Raw genomic sequence first — 18,779 nt, 5'->3', positions numbered from 1 at the left:
AGAAAGTAATAGTAGGACTTGATTTGATAACAAAACAACTCACTTGTAGATTATATATCTCTTATTCAGCTCTCCATTCTTCTTGGCATTTATTCCTCTTCATCTCTAATAGCTCATTCACCCATCAAGCCTTTACTTCCTTAAGCCTTCATGCTTATTATGCCAACTATGGATTCATTCCTTTGGCCACCAAATGAAGCAACACCTCACTCACACTCTTCACACTATTTCTTTTGTCCTGGTACCTCCTTATATAGAGGATTTTTATATTTTGTCTCTTCATCACAATCATCCATCTTAGGGTTAGGTCAGATTCATTGAATCTACACTCTTTTCCATTTTGTTCCCTTCTAGAAAAATATCTTAGAATCCTCTTCAAATTCATCTCAAAATGGTTTATCTTGAGTTTTGTGCCACCAACTCTTCATACTTATCTCCAATATGCTTCACATAATTCAATAAATTAAATCTGTCAACTCAGATTCATCAAATGCTTGATCAAACTCTTTATACTATCACTGGGCAATAACATATTGTTAGCTTAACAATAACATGCTTCTGATGCTCAGTCAACACTAGGTTGCTTGGCATACACTAATTCTTAATGGTGCTCAGCACCTACCAAACTTCCTTTACTCAAAACATACTAAACCTCCTTCACTTAACACATACTAAATTTTCCTTTACTTGGCCACAACTAACTTTCTTCTCAGCTTGAATTAAATATCCTAGCTTCCACTATTTACTCAGTCAGGCTTGGCAGACACATTTCTTTTCTTAGTCTTTTCTTGTCTTTGTTTATGTATCCTTTCATTGTAGTCTTAAGTAGATAAATAATACAGTATATCATCAAAGTCTTACTTGGCCTTAGTGCTCCTTTTGTACACCATATAACTCAACCTTTCTCTAGCTACTCTTATCATCCTTTCTTTTCAAATCCTCATCAGCAATCAATTAAATGATAGCATTCAGACCAAATTAATAATTGTATTACTAGAAAATAGAAGGTTTGACATCAATGAAAAAATAATGATTGCTCCATGATAGGTTTCATTGATCTCCTTCACTTCTATACTTCAATTATCTTCTTATTCAACATGTTATTCAAAGGTATTCAATTGTGTATACTAAGAGGATCTATGGGAGTTAATTTGATTAAGAAAAAAATAGTGTTGGATTGGTTGGACACTTAGGTGTTTAAAAGACTTTGAATTTTCTTAAGGAGAAGTATTACTGGTCATAGTTGTATAAGTATGTTACAAATTTTGTAAGGAGTCATGGAGTTTGTCAAGTCATAAAAGGAGTAAGTTAGAATACTAGATTATACACACCTATTTCAATACTTTAGAAACCTTCAAGTGATATCAATATGGATTCTGCTCTTGGCTTACCAAGGATTGCAAGAGGGGATGATTCCATATTTGTTGTTGTTGACAAATTTTTTAAGATAGCACATTTTATACCATGTAAGAATACGTTTGATGCAGTACATGTTGTTGAGATTTTCTTCAAAGAGGTTGTTAGATTGCATGGATTACAAAGGAGTATTATCTGTGATAGAGTTAGTAAGTTTTGTGGTTTTTTTTGGAAGACTTTATGGAGGAAGTTAGATACTAAGTTTAAGTTTAGATATACATCTCATCCACAGACTAATGGATAAACTAAGTTTGTGAATAGAAGCTTGGGTAATTTGTTGAGATGCTTAGTTGGGGATAAATTGAGGAACAAGGATTTTTTATTGGCACAAGTAGAGTTTTCATATAATAATTTTATGAATAGGAGTACTAAAAAGACACCTTCTAAGATTGTCATTGGAATACATTCTATGGGTATATCATACTTTAAGGATATTGTTGGAGATGAAAAGAGAAGTGTTGAAGGTGATGAATTTTCCAATTTTATATGATCTTTACATGAGAAAGTGAAGCATAAGTTGGAATAGAGTAATCATAAATACAAGAAGAATGTATATAAGCCTAGAAGGCATATGAGTTTTGAATTTGGTGATAAGGTGATGGTTCATTCGAAGAAAGGTAGATTTCTTGTTGGCACATATAGTAAGTTGAAGATGAAGAAATTGGGTCCTTGCAAAATCTTGAGGAAATTTGATAGCAGCAATGCTTATGAAGTTGAGTTACCTAGTGATATGGATATGTCCCCTATATTCACTATTGTTTATTTGAAAAAGTACCATGAATCTTATGATGAGTTGATAGTATTGAGTGATTACCCTAAGAAGTAGACTAATGAGATAGAGAAGATTTTGAATTAGAGAGTCAGTAAGAGTACAAGAGGAAAGTATTACTTTGAGTCTTTAGTACAGTGGAAGGACATGTTAGTTGAAGATGTTGTGTGGATTTCTTTGAGTTGTATTTGGCTTGGGATGCGATATACTCATGATTTAGGAGAATTGTTTCTTTTCAAACCCTAAATTTTTGTTGTAGGAGCATCTTGGGTTGCATTTCTATCCTTCTCAATGGACTTGTGATCAATTATCTTTGTAGCTATTTATAGTTGGCTCAGTGGATTTTTTTGCATTCATTCATCGAGTGGCTTGGTTTCTTATTTCACCAATTCATTTTATGTTATAAGTTCACTAAGCACCTCGATGACTCTTTGTTGTTTTTGTTGTTTGTGATGTCTTGTTCTTCTTTTGTTGAGTTATCTATTTGGTTCTTATTTATGAGTCAACTTGTGTATTTAATTTAAGGGCATAATTTAACATATTGGATTGATCATTTAGATGTGTTTAGACCATTATTTGGTCATCCTTATTGATATGATGATCTATAAAATTTTGTAAGCCATTTTGGTAAATATAAATATAGGATCTTGGTCTAGGTTAGTGGTCAATTTTGTAGGAACAAGAACTGGGAGATAGAATTTGGAAAAGAGACCATAGATCTCGTATGTTGGAAGAAGTTTGATATGTATTTGATTATTTGTATTGGTTGTAACCTAGAAGGCCTCAAAGCCAGGCATGTATGATGATAATTTGATGAATATATAAATATTTATGGTTTTCTCTACTTTCTAGCATTTTCTCTTTGTGATTTACTTCCATTGTGTAACTCTGTAAGGTTGGTTGATTTCTAGGAATGCCTTTGGCCCTAGTTATCATCTCTTCCTTGCATCACATTTTTCTAGATTTTCCATCAATTGGTCATCATGTAGCCTTATCAAGACTGGGTTCAAATTCTCCAAATGTTCCTACCTTGTTTAACTAAATATAAATATGTCCTCCAAATACATAACCACAAACTTTCCTATGTAGTCATCAAAAGGCTCATTCATGAGTCTCATGAATGTACTAAGGGAATTAATTATCCTAACTAGCATCATAAGTCGTTCATCTAATCTATTTTTCATTTTGAAGGCAGTTTTACATTCATCTCTTGGTCTCATCCTCATTTATTAACCAGACTTCAAATCTATTTTTGAAAATAAATAAGCACCTCCCAATTTCTCTAACAGATGTTCTATTCATGAAAAAGGGAATACATGCCTTATTTTTTACTTTTTATATGGCCCTGGAGTCAATCTAAACCCTCTATTTTCCATATTTATTTGGTGCAAGCATATTTGGTATTGCACAAGGGCTTAAAATTTCTTGACTTAGGCCTTTTTGTAGTAGGTCTACAACTTTCCTTGATATTTTTGTATTTTATTTAGGATTTATAATGCTTTCTCCCTTATTTGGTACACAAGCCCCTACCATGAGATCTATATAATAATTTATTTCCTTGATGTGTGGGATGGTTATGGGTAGTTCTCCTACAACTATCCCTTTATATTGAGCCAATAAATTTATTACTTATTTGGGAAAAAAATTACACTTTTATTTCTACTCTTTGTCTTTGGGTTTAAGAATTAAGGCATACCCTACCTTTTATTCTTTAGTGGTTTGAATCATCTCCTTCTCCCCTACTAAGGTGACTATAGTCTCTCTCTATTTTTATATCTTTGGATTACGTAGTACCTTCATTGTGTAGTTCTAGCTATTTTTTATTATTGAATAAGTATTTTTAATCCCATCATGGTGTGCCTTGAGGTCATATTGCCAGGGTTTTCCTAGAAGTAAGTGGCAAGCATCCATTTCTACCACATCACACAAAATTCTATCTTTGTATTTCCATAAGGGAAACTCTACCCATACTTGCTTTTCTACAAGTGTATGTTTCACAATGGTAAGCCATGACACTTTGTATGGGTAGGGGTGAGAAATGATAACATGATTCAATTTTTTAACCATTTCATTTACAACTAAATTTTTACTTGAATTAGAATCAACAATCCATTTGCAAATCTTACCTTGGCACTTGCAGTTCATTCTAGATATGGTCTTTCTTTGAGGGGGCTCATGAGGGGAAAATACTTTTAGCAAGGTCATATGCATCATCAAACAAACTCTATGTTAGATTAGATCAAGGTCCTTACTAGTTTAATTCATACTTTTTGCATCATCTTTGACCAATTGGGTTATTTTCTCACTTTGTGTATTGTATGCATTCTTCTATGGGAACCTTGAGAAGGATGGACTATTTTATAGTAATTGTAGCATTTCAAGAGACCTGTACCTCCAAACCTATCTCTATTGTTTCATGTGCTACCTCTAAAACTACTTTCTCCTTCTTTATTTATTTTTCCTTGTGGCCTAAAGCCCTGTCCTCTACCATTTGATGTTCCTCTGCCTCTATTATTACTTCCTCTTCCTCTATTATTTTATTTTTGTTTCCTTCAATTCTCTTCTACCTTTAAATTCAATTAGTAGCACTTGTTCACAGATTCAGCACACAACAAGTTCATTTCTTCTTGAATATTCATTCTCAAGCCATTTTTTGTATTTGGTCACATTGACACATACTTCTTCCATTTTTCTTCACCTCATGCAAAGATTTTGAGATTATTATGTATAGGTACTTACATCCATCTCCTTTTGTCTTAAACTCTATCTTTTCCTAGGTAATTAGACATTATAGTTCTTAGGTACATATACTTCTCTTATTTTGGATGACATTCCCTTCAAAGAGATGATTAAACTCTTACCTTCCTTTTCCATTTCAATTTGGACAAAGTTCCATCTTTAGAGGGTTGATCCCCTATATCTTGACTTAGAAAACTTTACCTTCTAGTTGTCAACAATCCTTTCGCATTTAAAAATAATCCAAGGACTCTATCTAGTCCATTACTACATATGTATCCATCTCCCTACTAAATATGGCCACCTCTGGTCTTCCTTCTTTGGACATAATTCACATTGCCTTTATGAGATTAAGAAAAGGTCTGTGGTTTTTAGGAATCTCCTCTTATATGTCATGTATAGGGGTTTCTTCCTCATATCCCCTCTCTTTGTCTACAAAATTTCTCCTTTTCCTTGTCTTCATCTCATCCCTTAGTTTTTGGAACTCCTCCTTAAGCCATTTATTCTCTACCTCTTTCTCTTGTAACATTTTGGAGAGTTCATCATTTTTCACAAAGGTGTATGCTTCACCTTTTGACTCTTATGTTGATATATAATCCCCTACTAACCTCTACCATAAATCAAATTATTCTCGAGAACCACTTGATACAGAGTGCATTGCAAAAATAGTGGTAAGTACTAAACCCAGTTTTATCCTTCAATGAATCACCTCTAAACCCCAAATATTTTTTTCACTTCTCCATGCTCCCAACTATTCATCTACATGCTCAAGACTCTCACTACAACATTCTTGACTCTCCTATTATTAGATCAATTTTGATCAAATTTTCCTCTTAGGGAAAGGTTCCCTAAACTAGGCCAAATGATGAAAATTCACTCAACTCTCAACCCCCTTTCAATTTGGTGTTTTAGGAATCCTTCATTCACTATAATAATAAGGATTCATGCATTGGTTGGGTTCCTAGACACCCACAAAATAGTTAACACCAAATAGGCTACTATATTGACCTAAAATAATTAGGTTGACCCAATAGGATTTTGACCAATAACTTTGATAAAATCCACAAAACACACTGATCAAAGGGGATTTTCATATACCCATTTGGGCCTTCTAAACTACTACAAGTGATTAGGTCTCCAAACATTCAATGATTTTCCTTGGTCTGACTGGTCACCTAGGCCTAATAGGGCTAATTAGGCCAATTTTATGAAGCAACTACTATATGTAAGGATTTCTTACCAAACTAACACTTCAATGATTCTCCTTCATGCTTATCAACACCATTTATATCATTATATTGGATCCCCAAATTCATCTAATTCCAGTGTTTCACCCTTTTCTCCTAATTCCTACCTAAGCACATTGGGGTGTTGGCTCTAGGGCTAAGCACTAAAAATACAAAACCTTATCAAACAACACCAATCCTTTGGATTCTGAAATATCCATTACCCTAATTTATTTTCACCAATGGCCATTGAAATCCATTTTTGGAAAGTCAAGATATGGTCATTTCTTGGTGAAAGCCTTATAATTTGAAGGTTTGAGACCATCTGTAACAAAAATAAATAAATATCCTCCTTGTTATGACACTACAAGGGATGAATCCAAGTGCAATAGAAAGGTAACACAAATTAATAATTAGGCTACACATTGATCCAATATCCCAATCCATACAAGTTATGGAAACAAAGAAACTACAAAAGAATTTGATGTTTGATTACTTTTAATTACTTAAAAATTCATATAGTCCTTCTTATTTTGTTCCCTTGACATTTAGAGGGTTATTTTTACCTTTCCCAATAGTTATAACTAAAATATGAATTCAAAATATTTCTTTGAAGGTAGTTGTCAAGTTTTTCTTAAAAGTTGTCAATGTTGCATAATGCAACATTGATAATTTTTTCATTTTTAATCCATATTGCTTCCAAGAAATATGATGGGTATCCAAAATACCCATTTCTATCATATGATCACATAGACCTATGATAAATACAAAAATACACCCTTTGACCAATTTCTATCTTGGGTTTATAATTATACCTAGAGGCAACAAGGCCTTATAATTGGGCTTTTACATGGACCAATGGATTTCAAAGTCGTTATTGTTTAAATAGATTGATACAAGTATGATAAATATGTTTCAATAATTGTTTTGTCAATGATGTAAAACATGCTACTTGTTGGTAAGAGAATTACTTATATGATTTAAGTACTATCATTTATTTTATTGATGAAGAGGATTTCATCAAATGAGGTAACAATAGCACTTAGAGGAAAGGTTGAGTTATGATATGGTAAAGGAGTACAAGGATTAGTTAAGAGAGTGACATTATAGTGCATTGATAATCTACTTAAGGTTGCAAAGGTTGGTTACACTTGTTAAGTTTAGAAGAACAAGTCAAACAATGTTTGTCTGCCAAGCTTGATAATCTGCATAGTATGTGCCAAGAAAAGTTAGTGCAAGCTGAGTGGAAAATCAATTGGAGCCAAGAAAAGTCAATTTCAATGTAAGCCAAGTGAAATAGTATAAGCTGAGTAAAGTTTAGTTGATACTGAGAACCAATAAGCTTAAGTTTGTGCCGAGTGATTTGATAGAGAATGTTGAGTGACATAGTATGTGTCGAGCATCATAGACCAGTTAATGTCGAGTGTTAGCATTATAAGAAAGCTCGAGAATTTGATGAATCTAAGCCAACAATTTTGATTTCTTGGGTTGCTTTAACCATGTGGAAGATAATATTGATGAGCTGGTGGCACAGAATTCATGGTAAACCATTTTGAGGCAAATTCAAAGGGGATTGAAGGTGACCTTTCTAGAAGGGAATGAAATGAAATGAGGGGTAGATTCATTGAAACTTACCCAATTTGATCTAACCCTAAAATGGGTGATGGAGGATGAATGGAAAAAGATCTTAATTCTCTATTCCTAGAGATGGTTGGTCAAAAGTAAAGGTTGTCATGTGTGAGAACCTAGGGAAGACAATGAGTCTAGGGTATTGCTTCATTTAGTGACCTAAGAGAAGAGATTGCATTGGTAATAAAAGTAAGAAGGCTTAAGGGTATGTATGCTTGAAGGGTGAACAAGCTATTAGAGATGAAGTGTGTGAAAACCAAGTAGAATGGAGGACTAAAATAGAGATCTATAATCTGCAAGTGTGTTGTAAGTTGTTATCAAATCAATTCCTACTATCGCTTTCTAATCATTGTATTAGTCTAGGGTAAATTCTTTAGATTAAGGTTGACCCAATAGTCATTTTTAAATCCTTTAACTGGGTAACATTCAAAGTGAATGATCTAAAGTCCTCTAACAAGGTTCTTTCCCAATAGGTTGATTGAAATCCTTTAACCAGGTCACATTTAAAAGTTTACATTGTAACCTTTCATAGGGTTGACCTATCATAGGGCATCACTTCAAAAGAGTGAGAATGAGTAGCATGTTACTTGTGGTTTTTCCTAAACTAGGTTTCTAAGTTAAATCATTGTGTCAAATGTCTTATTGAATATATTATGCTTCATGTTTACATTTCTGTAAAGTAGATTTGATAGTAACATACAAGCTTAAGTGATTGCATAATCTAATGAATGCATGCATGATAAAAATGTATTGTGGATATGGGTTCACTAAGCTATAAAAAAAATTAATTGTATATATACACCTTGGATAACTAATTCATCCCTCTCTTAGTTATTCCAAAGAATTCCAACAATTGGTATCAGAGACAACTACTTAAGAGGACTAGTTTGAAGGTACTAGAAGCAAAAAGATCAAGATGTCAAAAAGAAAAGTACCCAAGCTTAATAGAGATAACTTTCCTACATGGAAAAGTTTAATGAAGCTACAGCTAGGAGGTCTTGGAGATCATGTGCAATCTATCATTATTGTTGAGCATGTTGATCTTGCTAGAGCCCTAATTGCTAAAGATCTGAAAAAGAAGAAAGAACACAACCAAGAAATGTTGGAGATTGCCTCTACTCTAAGTTATGTTGAGTTTGATGATATCAAAGGTTGTGATAGTGCAAAGTGTATATGAGCAATGTTAGTATGCTAATAGAAACCTAATTTAAATAATGCTTCTACAAACTAAACAAAATTCATAAACTTCAAGATAAACTAAGATGAGCTCTCAATTGAGAATATGAACCATTAATGGGCTCTCTCAATGAGAAGCTCTCTTGTTGAGTAGCTTTGTCTAAATAGATAGGATGTATGCTCAAGCTTTATGCTTCAAAAAGGGCTTCAAATGGAGTTGGAATTTGGGTGTGAGTGTAAGGTTTTGATGTAAAATGGCTTCTTAAAATGGCATTATGACTTTACTTCATGGATTGTGTTATTTTGCAAAGGGGAAGGATCCAATTTATAGGCAAGATGCTTGAGGGATTGAGGGCTAAGATGCAAGGATGGGAAAAAGCTCATGGAGGGCTCAAATTACATGAGAGGAGAGCACATGGATTGTGCTTCCTTATAGCCAATCAGGGAGTGACACATATCACAGGAAGAGAGGATGGAGAAAAGGGGTAGGATGAGTCAACAAAGGAGGCTCAAGGGATAAAATCTTCATAAAGACCCTCATAATGGCTTGTAAGAGCAATAAAAGGGCTTTGGAAGAGTCATTTATGGCCTAGTGGGCTTCATAAAGTTTTATGGTTGGGATATTTTGAGGGAGATGAGAGAAATTTCAACTTGGGCTTGATTAGGAAGGTTTTAGCTTGCTTAGGATTGTGCAAATGATTAGAGGATGGATTAGGATGGTTTAGGATTAGCTTAGGGATAGGCAAGTGGATGGCATTTAATGAGGGTGGGTGAAGGAGGAGATATTTGTTAACTTTGGCTTGGGTAAGTAAGTTTTAACCCATATTTAGAGAATGTGACAAGGTTAGGAGGGGATTAGGATTAGGTTTAAAGACATCTTCTAGAAGAGTCTAGACTTTGGATGAGGATAAAGACTTTCTAGAATAGTCTAAAACTTCCTAGGATGAGGATGAAGACTTTCTAGAAGAGTCTAGAACTTTTTAGGATGAGGATAAATTAGATTTTTAGGAAATAAATAAAGTTTTATTTATTTCAAGGGTTTGGGTTGAGGAGATATTTATTAAAACTTTTTTAATAAACATGAGGATTAATATTTAATCTTAATTAAATATTTTGAGTTGGGATTAGGGGTAGGAAATGATGGGATTAGCCTTTAATCAAAATTAAAGAAGGATTAGAAGATTTTGGAAGAGGTTAGTGGTCTTAAGAAAATTGGCCAAGTTTTGGGCAAAAAATAATTTTTTTATTTATTCTGGGTTTTTTGGTCAATTTATTAATTAAATAATTAATAAATAAGGAAATAATGTTTAAATAAGATTTAAACATTTTTGGGAGGGATTCCTTAATTAAATATTTTTAATTAAGATAAAGGGATTTAATGGCATAAAAAAAATTAATTAATTAATTAATAAATGATGATGTCGTCAAGAATTTTTCAGAAAATAAAAATACTTTATTTTCTAAAGGTTTTTAGGTGTCTACATTTTTCCCCTCTTTGATGTGATGCCGCAAGTGGCATGGCATCTAAGATAAGAAAATAAGATTCCCAAGGCTAGAGCAGAAGAGGAGAGAATGGAATGCAAGATGCCCCCTCAAGAAGGCGACGGGGAGAGAAAGCGAGGCTCGATGACTTCTTGAAAAGTACAAGAATCCGAGATGAGCAAGAAGAATTAGATTGGCAAAGAGAATGGGCTAAATTAGCTCAAACTCTCACTATGGGAGAATGATAAAGGAGAATCAGATGCACAAGAGGAAGCAAGCTTAAGACTTTAGGGAAGGTGGAGGATGAAGGAGCGAAGCGCTATAAAAAGGAATCCAGGATAGGGAGATGGATGAGGGGATTATAAAGCTGATGCAATAGGATTTCAAAGAGTTAGATTGGCAGAAGATGGGTTTCGAAGATCCCTAGGACTAGGATTGTGGATCTCGAAAGATGAGGCTTGGTGGATTGATTTGGATTGGTGGATCCCTAAGACTAGGATTGTGGATCCATAAAGATAAAGGTGAGGAGTGATTCAAAGAGATACTGATGCATAAGCTGGGGTAGGAGAGACGGATGTTGGATATGGATGGGGGATAATGGAGATGAAGGAAAACCATTGAAGCTTTTTGAGCGGGGGGATACTTCAAAGAGAAGTACCACCATGTAGTTGAGCACTAGATTTGCTATAGGACTGTTGGTTAATTGCCAAGGTTACCAAGAACATCAAGGCCTTTTCACCAATTGTCCATAGGACTGACGAACTGACTCAAAACAAACACGCAAGGATTACCCTACTATCACACATGAATCCTAGAGGAAGCAGTGTGGAAATGACACTGGGTAACCCACAAGCAGAAAAGAAAACAAGCAAAAGACATGATCAAGACCTTATGCTCTGATTGCCCCATTTGCACTATACCATGATATGGAAGATCGTGGCAACCTTGAGGAGGGAACAAGGAGATTGCTTGGAAAAGATATTTCAAGACCCAATAGGGAAGAGTCCAAATCAAAAGAAACCGAAAATCCAAAAGAGAACCGTTTGCCAACAAGATGGGTAGGATGAGGTACTAACGAACCAAGATCAGACATGAGGAAAGATATATCCTACAAGGACCTATCAGAGAGCACCTGAGCTGGTGTATTTGGATGAGTGATGTGTCTGGCAAGCTGAACTAAGAAGGATAACACTTTGGTGACAGGAGATCTAGCTAAAGGATGCATTGGAATAGCTAACCAAGATCTAGAAAATGGAGGAAGAGAAAGATAAGGACTAAAAGTAGAGTTGGAAGATGGAGGATGGGAAATTTAGGATAAGAAGCATATGGACTAAAAGTGGATTGGGGGGATGAAGGATGCTTATATGGGGATTTGGATGAAGGATGGATGGATGAGGCTTTTTGAGTAGCATGAATGGATGCCAATTGAGATTTTTCTTTGAGATGCATTTCTTTTATGAGCATCTTGGGTATCTACATGATTTTTGACTTTTTTAGCTTGGGCTTTTGTGGCCTCTTCACTTTTTCTTTAATTGGGATTAAATGTTTATTGTTTTGAACATGTATTTTAGAAGGGACATGTTGAGACTTGGATTTTTGTGGATTTTTGGATTTATGCTTTTGTATTTTGGCATCCAATATGCTTCTATTAGCCATGGGATGGGAACAAGAGCATGGAGGATATGGAGGGATAATTGATGGAGTGATAGGGTTTAAAGGTTGGAAGGGATTCAAGGGTGAGTGTCTTTGATGATCTAGCTGGTGGATTTGAGGGGATGGAAGGATAGATTGGGACATAGGATATGGATGGATATAATTGCCCAAAATGGATGGAGGGAAGGAAGGATATGGGCCCAAAATAGATGGAAACGGGGAAGGTGTAGGTCCCAAAATAGATGGAGGGGATAAAGGATTCATATTAGGTATGTAGTGACCCAAAATGGATGGAAAGGGTGTGGGATTTAGATAAGGGATATATGGACCCAAAATGGAGGGTTGGAGATAAGGAGTAGGATGAGGGCCCAAAATAGATGCGGAATAAGATGGATGGGAACTTTGGGGTGGAGATGGAAGGACTTGCGACCATGCAGGAATAGCGGGGATACCAACATCTAGATATACATTTTCATTTCTTTTTTCAATATGATGTTCATTATTTGGAACACAAGATGTGAGTCCATTACTAGCTGAAGGAGTTGGAGCTTCGGATATGATAATTAGTTCTTTTTTGATGGATCTATCATCATGGATTATGGCAGATGTATGATCATGAAGCAGAGGAGATGGGAGGATAGGATCTTGAGTTGGGTGGGCTGAGGGAAAGGGATCTTGAGATGGAGTAAGTAAGATGGTAGGATTTAGAGATGGAGGGGATGGTAAAAGTGGATCATGTAGGGGAATAAGTGGGATGGCGGGATTTGCTGTTCTGTCGGAGGACATTTCAACATGCTTTTGGACAAGATCTTGACAGGAATGGATGGGAGTGGATGCATGAGGTTCATTATATGGGATTTGGATAATGCTTGGAGGAGGAGATATGGATGGGATTTGGAGTGATTCGATGGGTGGTGGGAATTTGATGCTTGCGAGAAGTGGAAGGATTTTAAGCAATTTGATGGATGGTGTGGGGATGATAGCTATGGGAGATGGGGGTGATATTATAGATGGGGAAGCTTCATCACTGACTACTTCACATGGTTGGATTAGATGACATGGCTTATCGACTATTGGAGGCAGCTTTTCTTGTATTTCCTCTAGGAGATTCCTTGGAGACTCGTGTGTCAGAGGTGGAGGTGGTGGATTGATAGGAATAGCTGGTGTGATGCGGGTGGAAGATTGGAATAACTCTTGGATTTTGGGGGATGGTTGGTGGAAGGCCTCTAAGGCTCTCAAGATACCCGTCATAGTCAACAAGATTTTCATCATCATTGGAATAGGAGGTGGTGAGAGCAAGGACAATACGACTGAACACATCATGATAGGTTTGGGATTTCATGTTTTGATGATGATTCGAATGGGGATGGGGTCTTGCATATGGATGAACACTGAAGCTCATGGTTGGATTTGGATTAAGCGCAGATTTTGGATTGGTTGATGAAGGATTTCCTAGGGAGAGTCAAAGCTGTATGATAGAACTAAGGAGGATTGGCTGGAGATTTTTGGCTTTCCTGTGGATGGAAGACTTCAAGGGCATGCTGTCAAAAAGTGAGAGTTTTTCTTTCCTATGTGCTGGATTGGTGGAGATTGTGTCAACTTAAGGATAGACTAATGATCCTATGGGCATGACATGAGATTTACCACTTGTGGATCCCAACCTTTAGCTCAAGGTGATGAGGGATAACAAGTGACAAAGCTAGATTACCCTAGACAAAGCTCTGTCAAAGGGGTAACCTTGGTGAGGTTGGTGGATTGGTCGGATTGATTGGATAACAAATTCTAGTAGAATGACAACAAATCTCTAAAGGCTTGGGTGCAATTTTGCATTGGGTTGCTAGCTAGCTGGGGGGGATTATTTGGAGAGACTTTGGATTTGGGATTGTTCTAAAGCAAGGAACTAGATAGATTTGGTTGCAACGGGGGAGCTTGGATGATTTTCTAATGAGGCAGTGACTACGCTAAGTATGCCTTGAGCTGGGAGATTTTTGCTTTTTTAGGATTTTGACCAATGTTGGCAAACATTCATTCAAAAGCTATGAACAAGCAAGCAAACAAAATTTTGGAGCAAGCACGTCAAAGACACCAACAACCTAGGAAGCTTTCTACAAGGATGAAATTTGCTATAGCTAGGGAGTCCTCGATATACGCAAGGTACGTGAGGCCCAAATCCATAGATGATACCAAAAAGATGTCACACATCCAAGAGGAGCGGTAACCCACTTCTCCTCTTTCACTTCTCAAGGGTATAAAGTTCCTTGAGGCTTAGCTTGAGTGACAAAATCTTGATTCCAAGAGAGGTGTCTTTAGATTCACCTCCCAATTTTTATACTCTGTCGGAACGCTGGAGTTGAGATCATCCCAAGGGGTGATAAAACCCACAAGAAGGGCTCCTAAAAAGTGTAAAACAAGACCACATACATGATCTTGGGCTTTAAAAGACACACGTTTATTCCAATTGATGATTTAGATTTTGTAAGCTATGATTGAAGACACTTGTGATTATGGCATACAAGGTTCATTCCAATTTGACAGCATCGTCAGCATAATGAAAGTCGAGAGATCGTCAACATAAGAAATGTGAGCATCATTGAAAATGCATCCAAACCATGAAATGTTCATTGATTTTTAGGCATTCAAGATTGAGTGTGAGTTTGTTTTAAGCCCAAAACAAAGATGTGTGAAACTCAATTGCCAAGCGTGCACTTGAAGGCCCTCCATGTCAAGATTTGTCCAATTTTTATGCCCAAATGAAGTGTGAGCGAGATTAATGCGCATTCAAGGAATTTTCTAACTTAGAAAAACCACTAAAGACCTAAGTGAGTGGAGTTTTATCTTTGTGGAGTACTTAACACCCTCTTAGGTAGACCCATCCCCATAGATGGCACTGAGATTGCAACCAGTGGTTAAATTGATGGGTGATTAAAGAGGGTGAGTCCAACTACAAACTTACTCAAAGCATCTTTATTAGTTTTTATAACTTAGAAGATTTCAAAAATGTGGATTCTTTTTATGCCCCAAAAGATTATTATTTGATCTATGGCATTCAAGATTGGATTTTTTGTTTTAATCATGCATTCATAAAAAAAAAAAAACTTGATTTTAATCCATGGCACTCAAGAGTGATTTTAGCAACATGCCATGCCACTCAAGAGTGATTTTAGCAACATGCATTCAAAGACAAGTGATTAAACATTAAAGTTTTTTCCTTTAAGCATTCAAGATTGAGATTTTGTGTGTTGTTTTAAGAACTTTGAAGTGCTTTGTTTTAACCTTAGATCATTCAAGATTGTTTTCGACTCAAAAGTGAAAATGACTCTTTGGACTTTGGTTTTCATTCAAGATTTTGTGTTCTAGTTTGCATATTTTAAGCCCAAAAATGATATTCCTAGATTGTTTTGATGCATGAAAAACCTAAGGAACATTCAAGATTTTGCAACAAGACATTTTTTTGGAACAAATAACAAAGCTTTTAGGAAAATTTTTGACAACCATTTAGGACTCTTAGTTTTCATGAGATTTTTAAAAGAACTTTAAAATATTTGCAAATGAGGTTCATTTTATCCTTGATTGATGCTTTGAGATTGATTTAGATTTTAGTGTGCACTTAGTGTTGATTTTGAACCTTTTGAAATGGAAACTTGAAGTTCTTTTTAAATTCCCAAAAATGAAGTGTTCCTAACTTTGCATGAATGCATCTAAAACCTTGATGTTTCAAGGATGCAAATGATTGGATTGGTTTAGTTTCACTTGTTAAAATATTTTTTCTTTTTTGCAAATTTTTAATTTTTTAATGGATTTAAGTATGATTTGGAGGTTCATTTTAAGCACTAAAAAGAAGTGTGTATGATTTTGCTTCCTTAAAAAAAAATGGCGAAGATCTCCCACAAGAAGAAGAAGAAGAAGTGGATGGAATAAGAAGAATATAGACAAGAAGAGGAAGAAGAATTCCAAGTGCTTTGTCCACCTATAAGCTTGAAAAATCTGCAAACACTATGAGATAGACTATGAGTTCATTTTTCTTCTTCATGCTCATGTGGACCTACAAAACCAATTTATACAATCCTACCAACCACAAAAATAAGAAAAATTAGCAAAAATTAGCAAATGACATACAAAACTTGACTAAAAAAGCTAATGAAGATGACCCATGCGGGGTCCCACCGGGCGTGCCAAAATGTATATGAGCATTGTTAGTATGCTAATAGAATCCTAATTTAAATAAAGTTTCTACAAACTAAAAAAAATTCATAAACTTCAAGATAGACTAAGATGAACTCTCAATTGAGAATATGAGCCATTAATGGGCTCTCTCAATGAGAAGCTCTCTTGTTGAGTAGCTTTGTCTAAATAGATAGGATGTATGCTAAGCATTATGCTTCAAAAAGGGCTTCAAATGGAGTTGGAATTTGGGTGTGAGTGTATGGTTTTGATGTAAAATGGCTTCTTAAAATGGCATTATGACTTTACTTCATGGATTGTGTTATTTTGCAAAGGGGAAGGATCCAATTTCTAGGCAAGAGGCTTGAGGGATTGAGGGCTAAGATGCAAGGATGGGAAAAAGCTCATGGAGGGCTTAGATTGCATGAGAGGAGAGCACATGGATTGTGCTTCCTTACAGCCAATCAGGGAGTGACACATGTCACAGGGTGAGAGGATGGAGGAAAGGGGAAGGATGAGTCAACAAAGGAGGCTCAAGGGATAAAATCTTCATAAAGACCCTCATAATGGCTTGTAAGAGCAATAAAAGGGCTTTGGAAGACTCATGTATGGCCTAGTGGGCTTCATAAAGTTTTATGGTTGGGATATTTTGAGGGAGATGAGAGGAATTTCGACTTGGGCTTGATTAGGAAGGTTTTAAGCTTGCTTAGGATTGTGCAAATGCTTAGAGGATGGATTAGGATGGTTTAGGATTAGCTTAGGGATAGGCAAGTGGATGGCATTTAATGAGGGTGGGTGAAGGAGGAGATATTTGTTAACTTTGGCTTGGGTTAGTAAGTTTTAACCCATATTTAGAGAATGTGACAAGGTTAGGAGGGGATTAGGATTAGGTTTAAAGACATCTTCTAGAAGAGTCTAGACTTTGGATGAGGATAAAGACTTTCTAGAATAGTCTAGAACTTCCTAGGATGAGGATGAAGACTTTTTAGAAGAGTCTAGAACTTCTTAGGATGAGGATAAATTAGATTTTTAAGAAATAAATAAAGTTTTATTTATTTCAAGGGTTAGGTTTGAGGAGATATTTATTAAAACTTTTTTAATAAACATGAGGATTAATATTTAATCTTAATTAAATATTTTGAGTTGGGATTAGAGGTATGAAATGATGGGATTAGCCTTTAATCAAATTTAAAGAAGGATTAGAAGATTTTGGAAGAGGTTAGTGGTCTTAAGGAAATTGGCCAAGTTTTGGGCAAAAAATAAATTTTTTATTTATTTTGGATTTTTTGGTCAATTTATAAATTAAATAATTAATAAATAAGGAAATAATGTTTAAATAAGATTTAAACAATCATGATGATGAAGTAGTGTATGTTGCAATGAAGTATGAATCTGATGAAGATGAGGCAACTGCACTAGTGTCTTTTATGAACAAGAATGACAGATGGATCATTGAAAGTGGGTGTTCACATCACATGAATGGAGATAAAAGTAATTTCATTACCTTTAATTATTATGATGGAAATAGTGTAAGGTTTGGTAATGATGCACCATGTCTGATAAAAGGAAAAGGTTCTATCAAACTCACAGAAAAGATTTTGTGTGAAAATGCTTACTATGTTGAAGGACTTAACTATAATCTGTTGAGTGTGTCACAACTATATAATTCAAGATGTAAGGTTAAGTTTGAAAACAAGATTGCTAAGATATATGATACTATTGGAAAACTGATTAGAAAAGGTGATGGAACTAGAGGTAATCTATTCAACCTGGATATGGAGGATGCTACTTGTTTAATTGTAGAATTTGATGATGTTTGGCCATGGTACAAGAGGTTATGTCATGTTAATTTTGATAACTTGGTTAGTATTAGTAACATAAAAAGAGTCAGAGGTTTTCCTAAGTTGAACAAGCCCGACAATATAATTTGCAAAAAATGGCAGTTAGACAAACTGACAAAGTCAAGTTTTAAGAGTAAGATTACCTCTAAAGAAATATTAGAGATTGTTGATAATGACTTGTGTGGACCAATTTAAGTGTAAGGCTACAAAGGTAATAAGTACATTATGCTACTTGTTGATGATTATTCTAGAATGATGATTACTATGTCTCTAAAACAAAAATATGGTATTTTTCAAATATTTAAGTGGTACTTAGCAAGAGTTGAGAAGGAAATAGGTAAAAGTCTAAAAATTTTGAGATCTGACAAATGAGGAGAATTTACATCAAATGAGTTTGAGATGTTTTTTAATGACAAAGGAATCAAGATATAGACATTTTCTCCTAGAACCCCTCCACAAAATAGAATTGTTGAAAGGAGGAACAAATCTATAATGAGTTGTGTTAGGACACTAATGATGGATAAAAATGTTGATTTGAAATACTAGAGAGAAGTTATAAGTATAGTTGTCTATATCTTGAACTGTGTGCAAGTCAAGAAAGGTACTCATTCAACACCTTTTGAACTATGGTATGGATACTCACCCAATGTAAAATATTTTAAGATTTTTGGAAGCAAGTGTTATATACTC

The sequence above is a fragment of the Cupressus sempervirens genome, chromosome 11 (genome assembly GCF_028749045.1).
Source record: "Cupressus sempervirens isolate cs-2001-9-10 chromosome 11, ASM2874904v1, whole genome shotgun sequence".
Classification (NCBI taxonomy): domain Eukaryota; kingdom Viridiplantae; phylum Streptophyta; class Pinopsida; order Cupressales; family Cupressaceae; genus Cupressus; species Cupressus sempervirens.
Note: the sequence above shows the minus strand (reverse complement) of the source record.